This window comes from Gopherus flavomarginatus, chromosome 5, assembly GCF_025201925.1.
Source record: "Gopherus flavomarginatus isolate rGopFla2 chromosome 5, rGopFla2.mat.asm, whole genome shotgun sequence".
NCBI lineage: Eukaryota > Metazoa > Chordata > Testudines > Testudinidae > Gopherus > Gopherus flavomarginatus.
Window position 1 is genome coordinate 97722272 of NC_066621.1, and position 16829 is coordinate 97739100.

General features: G+C 45.3%; 1 protein-coding gene across 3 annotated transcripts in view; it reads left to right on the plus strand.

Annotated features, from left to right (window-relative positions):
- Positions 1–16829, plus strand: part of LTK (leukocyte receptor tyrosine kinase) — a 159260-nt gene that overhangs the window by 5540 nt on the left and 136891 nt on the right. The window contains exons 1-2 of one of the 3 annotated variants that reach the window (XM_050954788.1): positions 13019–13119; positions 13811–14058. The exons of the other annotated variants lie outside the window; for them this stretch is intronic. The gene's annotated coding sequence lies outside the window, so the exon portion shown is untranslated. Of the gene's footprint in view, positions 1–13018; positions 13120–13810; positions 14059–16829 lie in introns of those variants that run through there. 3 annotated transcript variants of the gene reach the window in all.

The window sequence follows — 16829 nt, forward strand, 5'->3', positions numbered from 1 at the left end:
AGGTAGAGTTGGTTGAAAAACATGAAACTCTTCACGACCATTTTTGTCAATATATTTTTCTCACTTCTAATTGAAAAAAAAAGGATGTAAAGTTTCTAACCAGATTTACTTAAGGGAAAGAAACCTTAATGTCCTAGATTGTAACAAATAATACTAAATGCATCTATTAGAAAAGGAGGACATTCAGAATTAAGGTTAATATTTTTTTAGAAGTAGGGGAAATGTGGAAATACAGAACTGAAGTAACAAACAACCTGGGACTTTTCTGTTCCCACATCCCAACTCCTCTTCCAGGTAGAGGTAGATCCATATCGGTCATAAGCACCACAGATTTACAGCTAGTCAGTGTGTGAAATCCCTTATCCCTTGGCATTTCACCCAGGAATGATGCCTATTTGTATGTGTTAATCTATCTAGTTGTAGCATAGTAGGTCTATCAGAATATGGAGAACAAGCCTGTGAGAGTATATGGGGCTTGAGATGTCCACAGCTATCCACTGTTTATATTAAAAGTTTGAAATGGTAAAATTCCCACTTACAGGCAGAAGGGAATAAGATTGGGATGGGGCTGGATGGGTTTTCTGTGTGTGTGTGTGAGGGAAAATTGAGATGTTTGTGTTCCTCTCTTGTTAGGGAAAACATTCTGAGTATAGTTTGCATACACATAGATGGTGGGTTACACATTGACTGACTGGTATACTGAGTAAGATACAAAGAACAGGGTTAGACTAACACAGCTTATGCTGTCGATGTTGAAAATGAATATTGTGCAGGCATAAGACTCATGATTTAGTTGAGGATGTTTGAGTACCTTGACTCTGCAATTCCATCCTTTCCTGGGTTTGTTTTCATTGTAGTTATGTTAACTTTAATCTGTTTCTTCTAGACTTCCATTATTTGTGGTTTTCCTTAATTTTTCACACTACAACATTCTTTGGGTCCTCCCCCGTTAAGTGGTTAATGCATGTTTGCTATTGTAATAGAAGTTCAACAAACTTCTTTCTTGGGAATTTCCTTAGGCTTTTAAAAAAGGTATTTTAAGATTTGTCCTGACATTTGACTGTGTGTTGTTGGTTTATGGAATCCATGTCTCTGCATTTGTAACATTTTTAAAGCACATGATTTGCCACATGAATGCTTTTATGCTTTATATACCCTTCAGAACTGCTTCACGTGTTCATAAACTCTGCAAAACTGTGGGTTTGTAATCCCCGTAGGAGCCTGGGCAGCATTTAAAATTTCAAATCAGGAACTGGCATAAAGATTGGCACTTTAGCTATAGATTTTTAAGAAGTCATAGTAGATCATAAAGTCTACAAGCCATGATGCAATATTCACACCTGGCAACAAATGTTTGGAACTGTTGACCAAGGATTGTGGTGGAGACTCCATCACTGACAACTTGTAAGTCAAGATTAGATATTTTTCTAAAAGCTCTGCTCTAGGAATTATTTTGGAGAAGTTCCATGGCCTGTGTGATCACAATGGGCTCTTTTGGCTTTGGAATCTAGGAATCTGCCTCTATCTTCTCTCATTCAATACATCGCACTCCCAGGACCAGGAGTAGAACAGAAGAATCCTCACTCTCGGCCCCTGCTTTCACTCACTTATGAGACCCAACTCCACTTCCGGGAAAAAGTTTGGCTAAAATATGCATTTTTCAGAAAATTATTTGCCACAATAAATAAATTGAAAACATTCCCCAGCTCTAGTTATAAGTGAACAAAAAATGTTATGAGAATTTTCCCCAAAAAGTAGTTCTAATTTTTCTGTGTCTGATATCTCAGAGTTTGTCCAATTCACCTCAAAAATAGAAAGGCATAACATTTCTGGCTACAGACTCTCTGCAGTAATGGGTACAAAGGAAAGATCTGAATGTTTTTCCTCACTACCCTCAATATTAGCATCTTGGTATCATTTTTGCAGACTGGTGCTTTGGCTATCTAGGTAGTTTTAAAATACATCCATGCAACGAAAATTCATCTCTACTCAAGAGCTGTAATGCGTTCACTTCCTGCTACCAAACACATACTCACCCTTTCCTTTTCATGCTGTTCTTGCTGCTTCAAGGCTCTTAGAAAATACTTTCTGTTCAGTTACCTATTTTCGTCTTTCGTGTTTGTTTTCTCTGAGAGATCGGGGGCAGCTTTTCCACTGCAATCCCAAAATATTCCTGTCCTTTTTCCAGGTCAATATGGAAAACAAAATCTGTTTAATTTTTTATAATACCGCCAACTTATTTTGGATCCCATTTCTGCACTGATACTGAGAGCTGAAAAGATGTGGAGGGAATTCATTCATTTCTTGTTCCATATTTTTCCTCCAAAATCTGACTCACAAAACTCAAACGGTTAACAACAATATTTTGACTAATCAGCTCATTATTACTTGAGTACAGATGTAAGTAAGACTTAGGGTGACCAGGTAGCAAGTGTGAAAAATCTGGATGGGAGTAGGGGGTCATAGGTCCCTATATCCCTATATAAGAAAAAGCCCAGAATATCAGGACATCTGGTCACCCTAGTAACACTCATGTTAATATCAGAAATGGTTACATCTACCTTATCCTTTCATAGCTACTGACATGAATACCATTGTGACTGTATCAACATTAGACAAGTATCAATTTTAGTAACATTTATGACTATATTCCTGTTTTCTATGAAGCCTCAGTAGAAGTATCATGTATGCCTGTTTCAGTGTATATGTTTGTCATTAATTTACAGACAGTGTTGTAGGACATCTTTCCCATCCCCCCAGTAAATGTAGACATTAAAATGTAGAATTGCTGACTTTTTCCAATAGACTTTTTAGGGATCATGAGGGTAAGATTAGTAGTGAATAAACCTCTTCATATTTTCAAAGTTCAGGCTACAGTAAGTTAAACATTCAGATGCTCAACTACTTGAACCTTTTGATTTTGCAAAACTGACTGGGAAATCTGAGAATGAGCTTCATCAACAGATTTCCAGGACTTCCATGTGTGATTGTAGCCAGAAATGGCCCAAGAAGCATCTTTAGTAGAATTCTTCTGATTTTTGGTCCCAGCCAGAGTTTGGCCATTTAAAAGAATATGAAAATGAAAGGGAAAAGTGAACCACTGCTAAGATTTTTTTTTTTTGAAGCATTTGAATAAGATCACATTTGATTTGGGACATGTTGGATAACATGGGAAGGGTGCGATTCTTATTTTTCATGAACAGGTTCACCAAGCTCTAAGGTAGGACGAAAAAAAGAGTGCTCAATTGGCTATTCCAATTCCATTCCACTGTGGGGAAACAAATGCTAGATATGAAACTTGTTGACAAGCACACTAACCTCCCAACATCAATTTGTAACATCACAAAGACAATTTAAAAAGCCAGCAGTAGATATTTTTCTTTCTATTGGGACCTGAACTTGTTTCCATGGGAGTTGATAGCAAAACTACCATCAGCTTCAGTGGGTGCAAAATCAGGCCCTTTGCCTTTTAAGTTTTTATATTGGATTTTAATTAATTTTAAAGAAATACAGAGAAACAGATTCACCAGACCCCATAGAGCCCTAAAATAAGAAATCGCTTTCCTTTTAGCCCCATGGCTGAAATAGGCAGCTGTTTTCAGATTTGACCAAGTCACAGAGAGGCTTATGGCTAAGTAAAGAAACCTTTATGCAGCTGGGGAGTGCATTGAAGTTGTTCTGAAGAGAAAGGGTAGGACTAGATTTATCTCCTTAAAGAGAGGCAGCCAAATAGTTTAGGGCCTAGGCTTAGGTTTTGTAAACAAAAGGTTTTATAGACTCTGTTCACAGAAACTTTTTCATGATTTTTGAAAAACACGTCAACCATATTTTAAAAAACAAAACAAACCCTTAAATATTCCTTTCTAGAGACCCCAGTTCGAAAGGATTAGGCTAGTGTTTGAGAACTAGGAAGTGGAACTGAAGACCTACTTAGTTTCTCTTCATGAGCTGAGTGAAATGTAAAGGGTAAATAAGTAGAATAAATGGTGATGGAAAAGCAGTACTGGCCAGCCCCCAAGCATTCAAGAGGTCATACACCAGCCTCTCCACCCACCACCTGCCGCTTGAAAATCATGAGATTAAAAATTGTTTTTATGTGCTTTCTGGGTTTTGGGCCTTTTTATAGTTTTTGTTTTCAAGCTTTTCTCAACAATCCTGAAGCCCTGAAACTTTTTTGAACAAGGGCTGTGATTTTTCATGTAAATCGCCTGACGCCAGGAGCTGGGCCATTAAGAAAAACACCAAATGTCATGAGAATTGGCAGCACTGAGGTGATGGTAATTCTTTCAGTTTTACTAACCATACAGTGTTACTGAAAGCACATGTAGGGAACATTTTTAAATCAGCCTTTCCTTGTTGACCTAAAGCAGGGTAGGTGAACTGGAAAGAAGCACTATCTAACATTTAGAACAGGGGAGTGAGAGTCAGGATTCCTGGAATCTGTTCCCAGTTCTGCCACTGAGTTGCTATCTGATTTTTGGCAATTCACTAAACCTCAGTACCTGTTTCCTCATCTGTAAAATAGGGACAATACCATCTACCACTTGGGGGTGATGGGAGCCTTAATGTTTGTGAAGAACTTTCTGACCCTCCAAAGCAGGTGCAATACAGTGCATAGCATCATTACTTGTTATATTTTATATACTATGCTCTATTATCTATTGCAAAAGTAACCCGGAACCCTGAACTCAAATTCAAGCAGATACACATTTTAAAGTAAAATATTCCAGTATCTGTCATTCTTGTTTCACCATGTATCTTCTGTTATGGATACAGGCTTTCAAATACATTTCCCCTGTTACATCTGCAAAGGCAATAAAGCATCTCTTTAAAGACTCTCTCTCCACATAGCTAAGGTGTGTTTTTGTTATCTCATGACACACCCTGTTGCATGCTGTGCCTTCAGGATAGCAGATGTAAGCAGTGGTGGAATCTCCACCCGTTTCAGTGGTGACCCGACACTTTCCATGCCAGTTCTGCCATCTATGACTTTCTGTTAATCTTCCAGATACAGTTTCATCTGGAGGCACAGGGATTTACACAGTTTAGCAGCAGGAAGAGCAAGAGGGAGAACACAGCTACAGCTGCTAGGGATGGGCTTCTAGGTTAAACAGCACTCGATGCCCTTTCAAAAAGACAGGTGTGCTGTCAGTGCTGATTGCTCCTCCTTTAAGGAAGCACCCAGCTCTGGTGAGAGAGCCAAAAGCTCGGACTCCTCCTCATTCTTCAGTGAATTCAATGTTGGGTCTTGGAACCCTTCTACTAAACCTCTGCTCTGTCCCTCACTGCAGCACGTGGCTTTACAGCTCTTCCTCCTCCTCCTGTACTGTGCTTGTTGCCTTCTGCTGTAGCCTGTTCTCCCACTGCTAGTTTGATGTTTCTGTAACATGGTGCACAGGAGTATCTAGCAAGTCTTCAATGGTTAAGCTTATGTGACCGTGCCTAGTTATCACCACTCTTCCTCAGTACATGTGTGTGGGTGCACACCTTTTCTCCCTCTTGCTTCACTCAATCACAGCTGGCTGGATCTTTAAAAGAAAGCAAGGCAATTACTTAGTGTCTTCATGCCGTTAAATTTAAGCCCAGATTCTTTGGCAGCAAAAAGAAAAACAAAATATTTTTAAAAGGGTACAATCTGCTCAGTATGTGAATGTTTGCGGACACTGCTTATGCCAGCACAGGACTCTAGCTGTGATGCAAGGGAGAAGTTGAAATCTTGGCTGCCAAATTCTTAAACTCCCTGCTGAAAATTTTGTTCAGTTTTTACATTCCAGCTTCTTAGTGTCCTTTGAGTGCTTGTTTGATTGTTTTACTGCACTGGAATCCAGCTGGCATCAACAGGCACAGCTTTTAGGAAGCCCACATTGGGAGTCTCAGCTGGATATTGTGGATAGGAACACACATTGCTGGAGTTTTGGCTGGCACTGTTAGGCTTACAGTGAGATTCCAGCTCATGTTGTGAGGAAGATCCTAGTGTTTGACTCACCTGGGATTGACCAGACACTGCTGTGAGGAAGATCACAGTACTGCGCATTTGGCCACCTTCAATTGGAAAGGAAACTGTATCCCTTTCTCTCAGACAGACCTGGCCACTGAAACAATGCCTTTGGCGGCCCCAGGCTGGATTATAGCTGAGCACTCCAATTAAGTCTGATTGAAAAGCCACATGGAAGTTTCATCAGGACTAGCATGCTGTAGCTTTCCACCTGACAGAGACATATCAGCAGAAGCATATCACACCAATGTCTAAGATGTGAACTGGCTTTTCAGCAGACTTCAGATTCACTTTATGATCCTAGTCGAGCTATGAAACAGTCATGGACAGAGATCTGGTGACCTTGAACTATTACTGTCTATACAACCCTTCCCAAAATACACTGATCCACAGGGATACTATTATGGTTACTCTTTCGGGTGCCAAGGAATGGGCATTTCTAAAGAGAACTCTTGGCCATGACCAGCGCTTGAAGTAGTCTGAAAAAGGTAGGGAAACTGAAAAAAATTGTCATGTACTCTGCATACAATTCACAAATTCTTGTATACATTTAATTTTTAGCTCATTAAGCTAGTTCTACTTGTTTTTAAATGAGGCAACAGGCCTCAAACAAATTATTAAAATGAAATACATCCTGGGAGCTTGCAGGAAAGGGGCCTAGGGGATGCAATGAGAGACAGTGGGGTTGTGGGGACTCTTTGGGAATAGGGGCCTGGCAGGCGCAGTGACATTCAGTGAGGTTGGGGTCTCTGGAGACAGTTTCAGCAGGGTTAGGAGTCTCTGGGGCTGGGAGTGCAGTGACAGTCAGTGGGAATGGGTGGGGGCTATCCTAGGTGTGCTGCCTCTGCCCTTCCATCCTTGCCCTGTCCTTCCTGCTGGTCTGGCTCACAGCCTGTCCCTACTAGATGCTTGGCAGCCAGCAGAGGAGGGTCCAGGCCCCCCTGGGTTGTCCGTGTCCCCTCATGGCTTCTTCCTGCCTCTCCTCAGGTTCTAAGTTGTGTTGCTACCACATCTGCTGCTCCCCCAGAGACAAAAGCTCTCCTGTGCATGTGATGGACAAGTGGATGGGCCAATGAGCAGGCAGTGGCTGCCCAAGGGGGAGTGAAATGGAGGTCTGGGAACTGTCAGAGACTGCAGCTGTGATAGAAGTTCTGCACCCTTCAGTGATCCGGCAGCACTAGCTGTGGCATTTCCTTCCCCTCTACTTCCGCAGAGGTGACCAGGCTGAGCCCGTGGTGCACCATGCACATTGCACCTCTTGACAAAGGCTGTTCCTAAACAAACACCACTTCAAAAAAAAAAAAACAAAAAACCCTCCTTCAAACTGTTCTCATCCTCCGCAAATGCCTGTCCCCTATATCTTCCATAGGATTCTCTCTGGCCTGTGGAGGGAGAGGAGTTAATGGTCTTCTGATGGGTATGTCCTGTTAACAGCTGATGAAGTTAACTGGAGCCAGAGAACAATTAGTGCAGCTGGTTGTCCTTGGCCCAGCTGAAGATTGAAACCCAGCTGGGTGGTGAGCATACAGGAGGAAGGCCTAATGAGAAGAAGGTAGCAGGGAGAGAAGGGAACAGCTCCACAGTCCATCTGTGGTTGTTAGAGAATGCAGGAAAGGCCTAGAGATACAGATACTGCAGGGTGGGACTGAGGGAAAGAGCCTGAAGGAAGCCCAGGGCAGGAAGAAGTCTGAGGGAGCAGGCCTTAGCTGCTTGCTACAGAGTCTGGACTGTAACCCTGAGAAGAGGGAGGGCCTGGATTTCCCCACTAGTCCACTGGAGAAGTGGTATGGAAACACCATGACACAAGCGGGAGAAGGATGACTGAATTTGGAGCCAGACCTCCAGGAAGACAGCGCTGGCAGGTTTTGCTCTGCACAAGGGAGGGAGGATACCTCTTCAAAACCTGGGAAGAGGTGTAGAATCTGTAGAGGAGTGAGCCTGGGTAGGTGTGATGAGTGATGTCTAGTTTATTAGACAGTCTTTTTTTTATGCTGGGAGGCAGGGACTATGTGTGCCCTTGTGGGGAGGGGGGAGTCATGAGAACAGGAAGATCACCACAGTGACTGACAGTGAGTGTTGGAAGATGAAAATGAGTTATGCCATACCCAGCTGCAAGTTCATTCCTTGACAGGGCTGTTTGCAGACAAGCAATGTGTTATCCTTTTTAATTACTGTGCCAGGCTCCTTGATATTGCACTAATAGGTGCCATACGAAGTCTTTAACTCCCACCTGGCATTTACAGGACAGTTGCTTAAGATGAAGCTCACATGGCGATGGCAGTGCTTTGAGCTGTGGTGTTCTAGGAAAGCCCTTGTCCTGCTGAAGGCCATGGTTAGCCCTGCTAAGAGACTGAGGAAGTGGTTAGCATTATGTCAGCTTCCCTTTCCCTGGGAGGAACTGTAGCGTGCTGGAGCAAGGTTTATAGCCAGGGTAGTGGAAGCTCTTGGCTAGAGTATCCAAAGGCACCATTGACTTTGAAATATGTATCCAGGTCTCTCTTTGCAGACACTAATTTGCTAATTATAGCTCCATTTCAGATTTTCTTATGATTTGAAGAGGCAAAATCCAGGTGTTGGGTGAGCAGCCGAAGTCCAAACATGATGATAAAGCATGGGGGTTTGTAAGATGACAGACTCACTAGATATAATGAAGCCAGCATGACAAGGAAGCCATGGTGGTTCAGCTAATTCATTTCCATCTCTCTCTAGTGTGTGCATGGAAGAGTTTGGGACTCTCAGGTTAAGGAAACCTCCCCATCGTGCCTATTCGCTGATGAATACCTCTTCACCTTGCAATGTGCCTTTGGGAAGTGGCACCACACAGCTGTGCTGCCCCTGAAGCAGAGCAAGGCCCGAATTGCCCCGGCTGTCTACACTGCCACTGAGAGGTAGGATTCCCCGGCTCTCTGCAAGCTAGCTCAGGTACAAATAGCACAAGTGTAGTCGCAGTAGCATGGGTAGCGGAAGCATGGCTGAACCATGCCAAGTGCAAACCTGCCTGAAATTGCTGGGTATGTACTTGGCACAGATCAGCTGTGCATCTGCTGCCACTACCTGTGCTGCTGCAGCTACACTGCTATTAGTACTTGCACTGGCTCAGTGAGAGCTAGCACGTGTGGACATGAGCAGAGGAATTACGTCTCTAGCTCCTAGTATAGATGTACCCAAAGTTATTTTAGTCTCTGCTTGCCCCTTACCTCTGGGAGAAGCAAGCTGTGCCAGCCCTTCCCCTGGGATAGTTTAGTTTATTTCCCTCAATAGTCTGGCTCAGCTTATGCTGAGTGGTGCATTGGGTGGCAGAGCCAGGGCTCCACCCACCAGGGATGCTGGAAGAATTTTTATAGTGAGGGTGCTGAAAGCCATTGAACCAAACTGTAAACCCTGTAGATGATGGAAGCCACTTCAAGCTAGGGGGTGAGGCAGCACCTCTAGTTCTGGCACCTACGCAACCCACTCTCTCAGCCTGCCCACCTGTGTGAGATAGGGAGCAGCAGCCAGTGTGGTTTCTCCCTCATGCTGTAACCTGCAATGCAGGTTAACTCACACAGGGGAGTAAAGGGAACCTTCACATCTCTTCCATCCCGTTTGGGTGGGATGGCTGCCATCTTGACTGACGCGCTGGAGATCTCCAGAACTAGAAGCATGAGCTGCTACTGCTGGAGCTAAAGAATCAAGCCTCTGTAGCCAGGGGCTGTAACAACTCATCTGCTGTGATCAGCACAGAGGGAGACCTGTACCGCACACTCACTCATGGATTATATGGGCCCATAGGCTAGCTCATACTTAAGCGCAAAGGAGTCTGTCAGATTCTAGCTTCATATACCCCAAACATTTTATAAAGAAATGGCACCCTCCTTTTTAAATGTCCAGTTCTGCATAGTGGGGATTGCTGGGGTTTCTTCACCAGCAGGGGACGCCTTTCTGGACATAGCTAAAAGAGTCAGAGAAGGGACAACATTTTGCAGGAACAATAACATGATATGCAGCCTCTCACATAAGTCCCCACTTAAAACATTGCTCAAGCCAGCAATGACTGAAAGCTGGTTGCCTACGTAAAGAAGCTGGTAGCTTCAGACCATTTCCTGGCAAGCTGTTTCCACAAAGCATGGAGTGTGTTCTCATGCAATCTGCCTTGTCAATCCTGATGATTCTGAACAGGCTTAGGAAACACTTAAGAGGCTGAAGGATTAGCAGTGGAAACTGATCTGGACTGCAGCAACCACTGTGTCTCATGCCTTGCAATGCTGTGCTCTAGTAAATGTTTGTTTGGTTTGTTTTTTGTTTTTTATTTTGTTCTTGGAAGAAACAGTGCTGAGATGAGCTGTTCAGAAAGTTGAACAGTAATTCTGTCTTTCTCTTATTGTTTTGGTATCTCTGCTTACACAGCACATGTTTACAAAATACCTCCAGAAAAAGTCAACTAGCAGCAGGCTTTCTCTCGTGCCTGCAAACAGAGCTGTTCAATGGTGGTGGGAGGGGTTGTCTCCAATACTCTTCTTTTTTGGTGCCATTTTGCTTTTTAAGAGATAATCAATTCATCCATGGTCTGAAAGAGAGAAGGAAAGTTTTCCAAGAGTCTTTGTTTCTCACAGACACTCATCCTGTGTTCCTTGCTCTTTGATGCTCTCACTGATTTCATGCTGGTGTTGAGGGTCTTATGTGGTATGCCCAGTGTTATGGACTCAAGGATCTTCAAGGGAAATGACACAAGCAAGGGGCCCATGTTTTGGAATGGAATGGATTGGATCAGCACTGCTGCAGTCCAGTTTACAGTCGGTTCTCACTAAGTCACTGAGTTATCCACAATATTTCTCTCAGTTGTTTGAATGTGAGAATCAGAGGTTGCCCAGGCATGCCTCAGTGTGTTATAAAGAACAGAAGGAGGTTGATCATATTGCAACCACCATGTCCTTGCAGAGAGAGCTTTTTGGAATCTACTGTAAAACTTTTCAAAGTCTGAAGCTCATCCTTGAGCTTGGGGGAACTAGAGGCAATAAATCTGAGGCACTCATCCTGGGATTATACCCAAGAATTTTGTTCAAAAAGTAGAATAAGGTTTTCACACCAAATATCTCATTTCAGGAGATCTCAGATTTGGGGGGTGATAGTCCCAAACTCTGCCCACTGATCTGGCTTCTCAGGTGAGCAGGACATAAAGTGTCACAATAAGATGGTACACTCAGTAGATTGTGTACCGGTTCATTGGGGTGAAAGTAACTGAGGACACCTACAGGTACAGGGAGGGGGTGGGGTCTCAGGCAGAAGGGGTGGGGCTGGGGGGGGGTCAGCATCCTCCAGCTAGCCCTTGGCCTGCACCACCTGGGGCTCCCATGTTGATTTAAAGGGCCTGGAGCTCTAGATGCCGGGGCCTCGGGCCCTTTTAAATCACCGACCCCAGGGAGCTGCTCCCTTTGGTCCATCCTGCCCGTCAGTGGCAGGGGAGCAAAAGGAGTAGGGATGTTAAAGTGCTGCAGGCTCCTGTGCTGCAGCAGCACTTTAACATTAGTGGGCCCACCAATGGGGGTGTGGAGAGTGCAGCAACATTAAAGTATTGTCGTGGCAAAGGACCATCCTTAAAGCACTGGCACAGCAGTGCTTTAATGTCCCTGCCCCTATTTACTCCCCTGTCAGCGGCTCAGCCGGTACATACCCTACCAGCAGGGCTGCCGACAGGGGAGGTGCGGGGTAGGGGGAGGGGAAGGGGAAGCAATGTTAAAGCATTAAATGAATAAGGGCAATTCTTATTTCTGGGAGCTAGTGTTTCAGGCCACCTGCAGACTTGAGTTCACATTTTGAAATTTATCTTTTACATTTAGATCCTGGAGCGTATGACAGTAGCCACTTAAACTAAGTACCAGCTTGCCAAGCTGCCATGAGCTGGTCCAATTTGATCTCTGCCTTTTGGTGTGTGCAGAAAGCCCCAATACCAAGGCTCCATGATTCAGTATGACTTATGCAGGATTCTCTTCCCACCATGCTAATCACCCTCCAAGTTTGAAGAGAATTCTGTTCCTACTGTGGAGCACACTTAATCCTGGGAACTTCTATAGTACTGTAGGCATGCCTCAACCCCAGCTTGGTGAGGGTAGTGCCCTCAGCTTGTAAACCTCTAGGACCAGTATGAACAGGATGATTCCTTCCCCCTTGGTCCCAATAGAGCACACAGAGCCTGAGTTAGGCCCTGTCTACACTGGCAAGCTTCTCCACAGTAAAGCAGCTTTCTGCGGTGCAACTCCTGAGGTGTACACACTGCCAAGCCACTTAGTGCACAGAAACCGCACAGTTGCAGCGCTCTCAAGAAAAACCACTCTGAGAGGCGTACAACTTTCTGCACTGGGGGTACAGCGCTGCAGTGCCAGTGTAGACACCCTGGTCGATTTACAATGCTGCAATTGGCCTTTGGGAAGTGTCCCACAATGCCTGTTCTTGCCTCTCTGGTCATCGGTTTGAACTCTACTGCCCAGCCCTCAGGTGACCAACTATGAGCCTCACTCCAAAATTCCCAAAGAATTTAAGGAAGTCCCCTTCCTGTTTGCTCGATGATGCATGCAGTGGACCTAGCACATCTTTCCAGGTGACTATTCCTGCTCCATGCACCAGGCAATCCCCCACTTTGAGCAGTGCCGAGCTGCTGGACCTCATCAGCATTTGGGGAGAGGAGGCTGTCCAGTCCCAGCTGTGCTCTGGCTAAGGGAATTATGATACCTATGGACAGATGTCATGATGTATGACAGAAAGGGGCCATGACCGGGATGCACTACAGTGCAGGGTCAAAGTGAAGGAGCTGTGGAATGCCTACCACAAGGCATGGGGTGCAAACAACTGCTCTGGTGCTGTGCCTGTTAGCTGCCAGTTCTACAAAGAGCTGGATGTGATATTCGGTGGTGACCCCACCTCCACTGTGAAGGCCACTACAGATATTTCAGTGGCTCGCCTGCCAGTCAAGAGTGGACCAAGCCAGGAGGAGGAAATCTTGGATGAGGAGGGGGAGGGAGACCTAGAGGCAAAGGATGACTCTGAGGTCAGAGATGCATACAGCCAGGAGCTCTTCTGTACCCTGGAGGAGGCTAGCCAGTCACAGCTGTTGAATCTTGGCGAAGCGTGAACAGGAGAGGAGGCCCCTGGTAAGTGAATTTGATTTTGGGAATTGTTGAAGAGAGTTGTTGGGGGCAGGAGGGTTGCAGAAAGCAGGCTTGTCTGTATGTTGTGCGTTCCACATGCCTAGTCTGAGCGGTGGAACAGGCTGTTGATTGCCTCCCTCACTTCACGGGAATCTGCCTCAGATCTCCAGGAAACTCTCATGGAGATACTAGACAATCCGCTGCCCCAGGTTCTTTGGCAGAGCTGCTTTGTTTCTTGCCCCATTAACGGTAACTTTCCCACGCCATTTTGCCATCATGGGGTAGGGGTGGGGTGAAACCATTGCTGCCCACAGGCGAGCCACATAAGGGCCTGGGCGGAAGCTGCAGTCTTGGAGAAGACTCTCCCTTGATTCCCTGCTCACCCTCAGCAGTGAGATCTTCCATAATCACATTCTGTGGAAAATATGGAGACAGGAATGATTATCAGGCCCCCTCTACAGTGCTGGCTCTCCCCAAGAGCCACGTGTACAGTTGGGTCCAGGAACACTGATTTTTACCCTGCCCCTGTGGCTACTCACCATTTTGGGGGTCTTGTGGCTCATGTGTGCTTGCCTGGGGTCAGCCAGTTAGTGACACAGATGTGTGAATACTGCTTATGTTAAATCATCAAATCAGTGTTGCCTGTATTGCAAACAATACTGCTTCTGTAAAATGTTGCATTTAAACTTGACAGAGCTGACCTTGGGAGCCCAGCCCCTCTCTTTGTTACCGCTGGCTGAACGGCTGTACAGAACTAGAAAGTGGCCATGAAGAACCAAGGAGGACTTTCTGCGTGATGTTATGATGCACTCTGCTGCCGAGAAACAGGAATTGAAGGAGTGGTGGGACAATGAGAAGAGACCGAAAGGAAATGCGGCATGCCAGAATGAAGCTACAAAGCAGCTCTTAAATGTTATGGAGTGACAAATGGACATGCTCCAGGTAATAGCACTGCAAACCTAGCAGCTCCACACTCACCCTCCCCTGCAGTCACTGACACACAACTCTTCCCCAGGCACCACCAACACACTTATCTAGCTCCTGGCTCCCATCTGTACCCACAGCATTCCACTCCTCTCCCCCATCACAATCCAGCCCTGTGGACTTCCAGTACCCTTTGCACTAACACCCATCCCTCTGCAGTTTGACCCTGATGAAGTACAGTACCCACTGCATTGTACTGCAAAGGAGAAGGTTGGATATGATCCCTGGACATACACAAATCTTTAGCTGTCCTGGGACCCCACCACCTCCTGAGACCTTCCCTTCCCCCATCCTCCTCAGTGCTGATGTGGCTTTTTGTTTTGACTCTCTCCTCCAGTTCTTTTTTTTTTTTAAATAAAAGAATTGTGTTGGTTTGAAAGCAATCTTTATTCTATTAATTGAAAGCAAACAGAGCCCTGCAAAGCAACAGATAGTTATGTTAAGCCTTCATATTGCATTGTCTGCACCAATCATAATCTCCTCTTAGCATTACAGGCACTGCACTCCCGAGCATAGCAACAAATATTAGTGGCTTTCAGTTTCAAATTGCTGCTGCAAGATATCCCTGATCCTTATGGCCCCATACTGTGCCCCTCTAATAGCCCTGGTCTCTGGTTGTTCAAACAGCCTCCGGGCGCTGAGCCTCAGCAGTCCAGCCCTGAATGAAGCTTTCACCCTTCCCTGCACAAATATTATGGAGCGTACAGCACATGGCTATAAGCATTGAAATACTGTCGTCAGCCAGGTTCAGCTTCCCATATAGGCAGCACCAGTAGGCCTTTATACAACCAAAAGCACGCTCAGTCATTCTGCATTTGCTCGGCTTGTTGTTGAACTGCTCCTTGCTGCTGTCAAGTTGCCCCATGTATGGCTTCATAAGCCAGGGCATTAAGGGGCAGTGGGGTCTCCCAGGATCACAATGGGCATTTTGATTTCCCCTATGGTCTGGGAAGAAAGTCCCTGCTTGCAGCTTCCTGAACAGGCCAGTGTTCTGGAAGATTCGTGTGTCATGCACCTTTCTGGACCAGCCTGCGTTAATGTCTGTGAAATGCCCCTGGTGATCCACAAATGCCTGGAGAACCATTGAGAAATAGCCCTTCTGATAAATGGACTTGGTGGCTAGGTGGTCTGGTGCCAGAATTGGAATATGCATACCATCTATCGCCCTTCCAGTTAGGGAATCCTATTTGTGCAAAGCCATCCACAATCTCACCCACATTGCTCAGAATCAGTCTTTTGAAGCAGGATGAGATTAATGCCCTTGCATACTTCCATTAACATGAATCCAACAGTCTCCCCCTGCACCCACTCCGAACTCATTAGTGACCAGTCGGTAGCAGTCTAGTGTAGCCAGCTTCCACAGTGCAATTGCCACGCACTTATCCAATGGCAGGGCAGCTCTCATTCTTGTCCTTGCACCGCAGGGCTGGGGTGAGCTCATCACACAGTGCCATGAATGTGGCTTTCTTCATCAGAAAGTTCTGGAGCCAGTGCTCATCCCAGATGTGCATGACAATGTGATTCTCGCCACTCAGTGCTTGTTTCCCGAGCCCAAAAGCGGCGTTCCACTGTGGTCAGCACCTCCGTGAATGCCACAAGCAATCTTATGTCGTAGCTAGTACGTGTGGTGAGATCAATGTCACAGTCCTCTTGCCTTTGTAGTTTAAGGAATAACTCCACTGCCACTCATGATGTGTTGGTCAGAGTGAGCAGCTTACTGGTCAACAGTTCGGGATCCATTCCTGCAGACTGAAGAGGCAGGGCATGCAGTGCACAAACCATTGAAAGATGGAACCGTTACAGATTGCTGGGATGTAAAGCAATGCACCACGGGACATTGGGACAGGACCCAGGATGCTCTGTGACCCCCTCAATCTTCCTACAACTCTTAGCAGCAGAAGAGGAAGAGATGATCTGTTGGATAGCTGCTCAGAGTGCACTGCTTTGAGTAACACTGCAAGTGTTACAAGGGTGAACATGCTATTGTGTGGGCAGCTGATGGTGTGAACACACAGCAGTTTCCCTTCAGCGCTCTCTGAGCGGCGCTGTAAGTCCCAGTGTTCTAACTCAGCCAGTGTAGACATACCCTTAGTGTCAAATCTCCCCTCCCTCCTAGGGTTTGGCATCATTGGTAACTCTGAAACCGTAAGGTATAAAACCTGCACCTTAAGCTTCTGCTTGGTGGACTCTGCCTAGTTCCCTTTTGTGTAAAAACCTAATCTCTTTGCCTTCATAGCCTGGATGAAACTAAGTGAATCCACTAGCAAGCCTGACTCAGCAGCTGTTACTCTAGTAGCAACCCCAGAAGGTATTTATATATAGGCTTGGAGTACCTTGTTAGCGGTAAATGCCACTTTCTCCCCACACACACACATTCCACCAATGATAATTGAAACTTACTAGTAAGAAAAATACTTCTTGAGAACTTTGTAGTTTGATCTGTTTTGGACAGTTGTTGATTTGTGTCTTAATGGTTATAAGCCTCTAACTTTGTTTGAATCTCTATGGCTATTATTTGTCTGCCTCCTCCCCCACAATTTTCTGCAACTGACAACTTAAAATTTTTTTTAAAAAAAGGGGGGATAATGCTTAAAAACCATTGCTATTATGTTTCAAAACTATATAAAGAAAATGAATCTGCCAAGCCTAATTATATAAGAAGGTGCAACATGCTCTCCTCCTTGTTCCTGTCCAGCTCTGCCATAGACTGGCCCATTTGGGGTGGTATG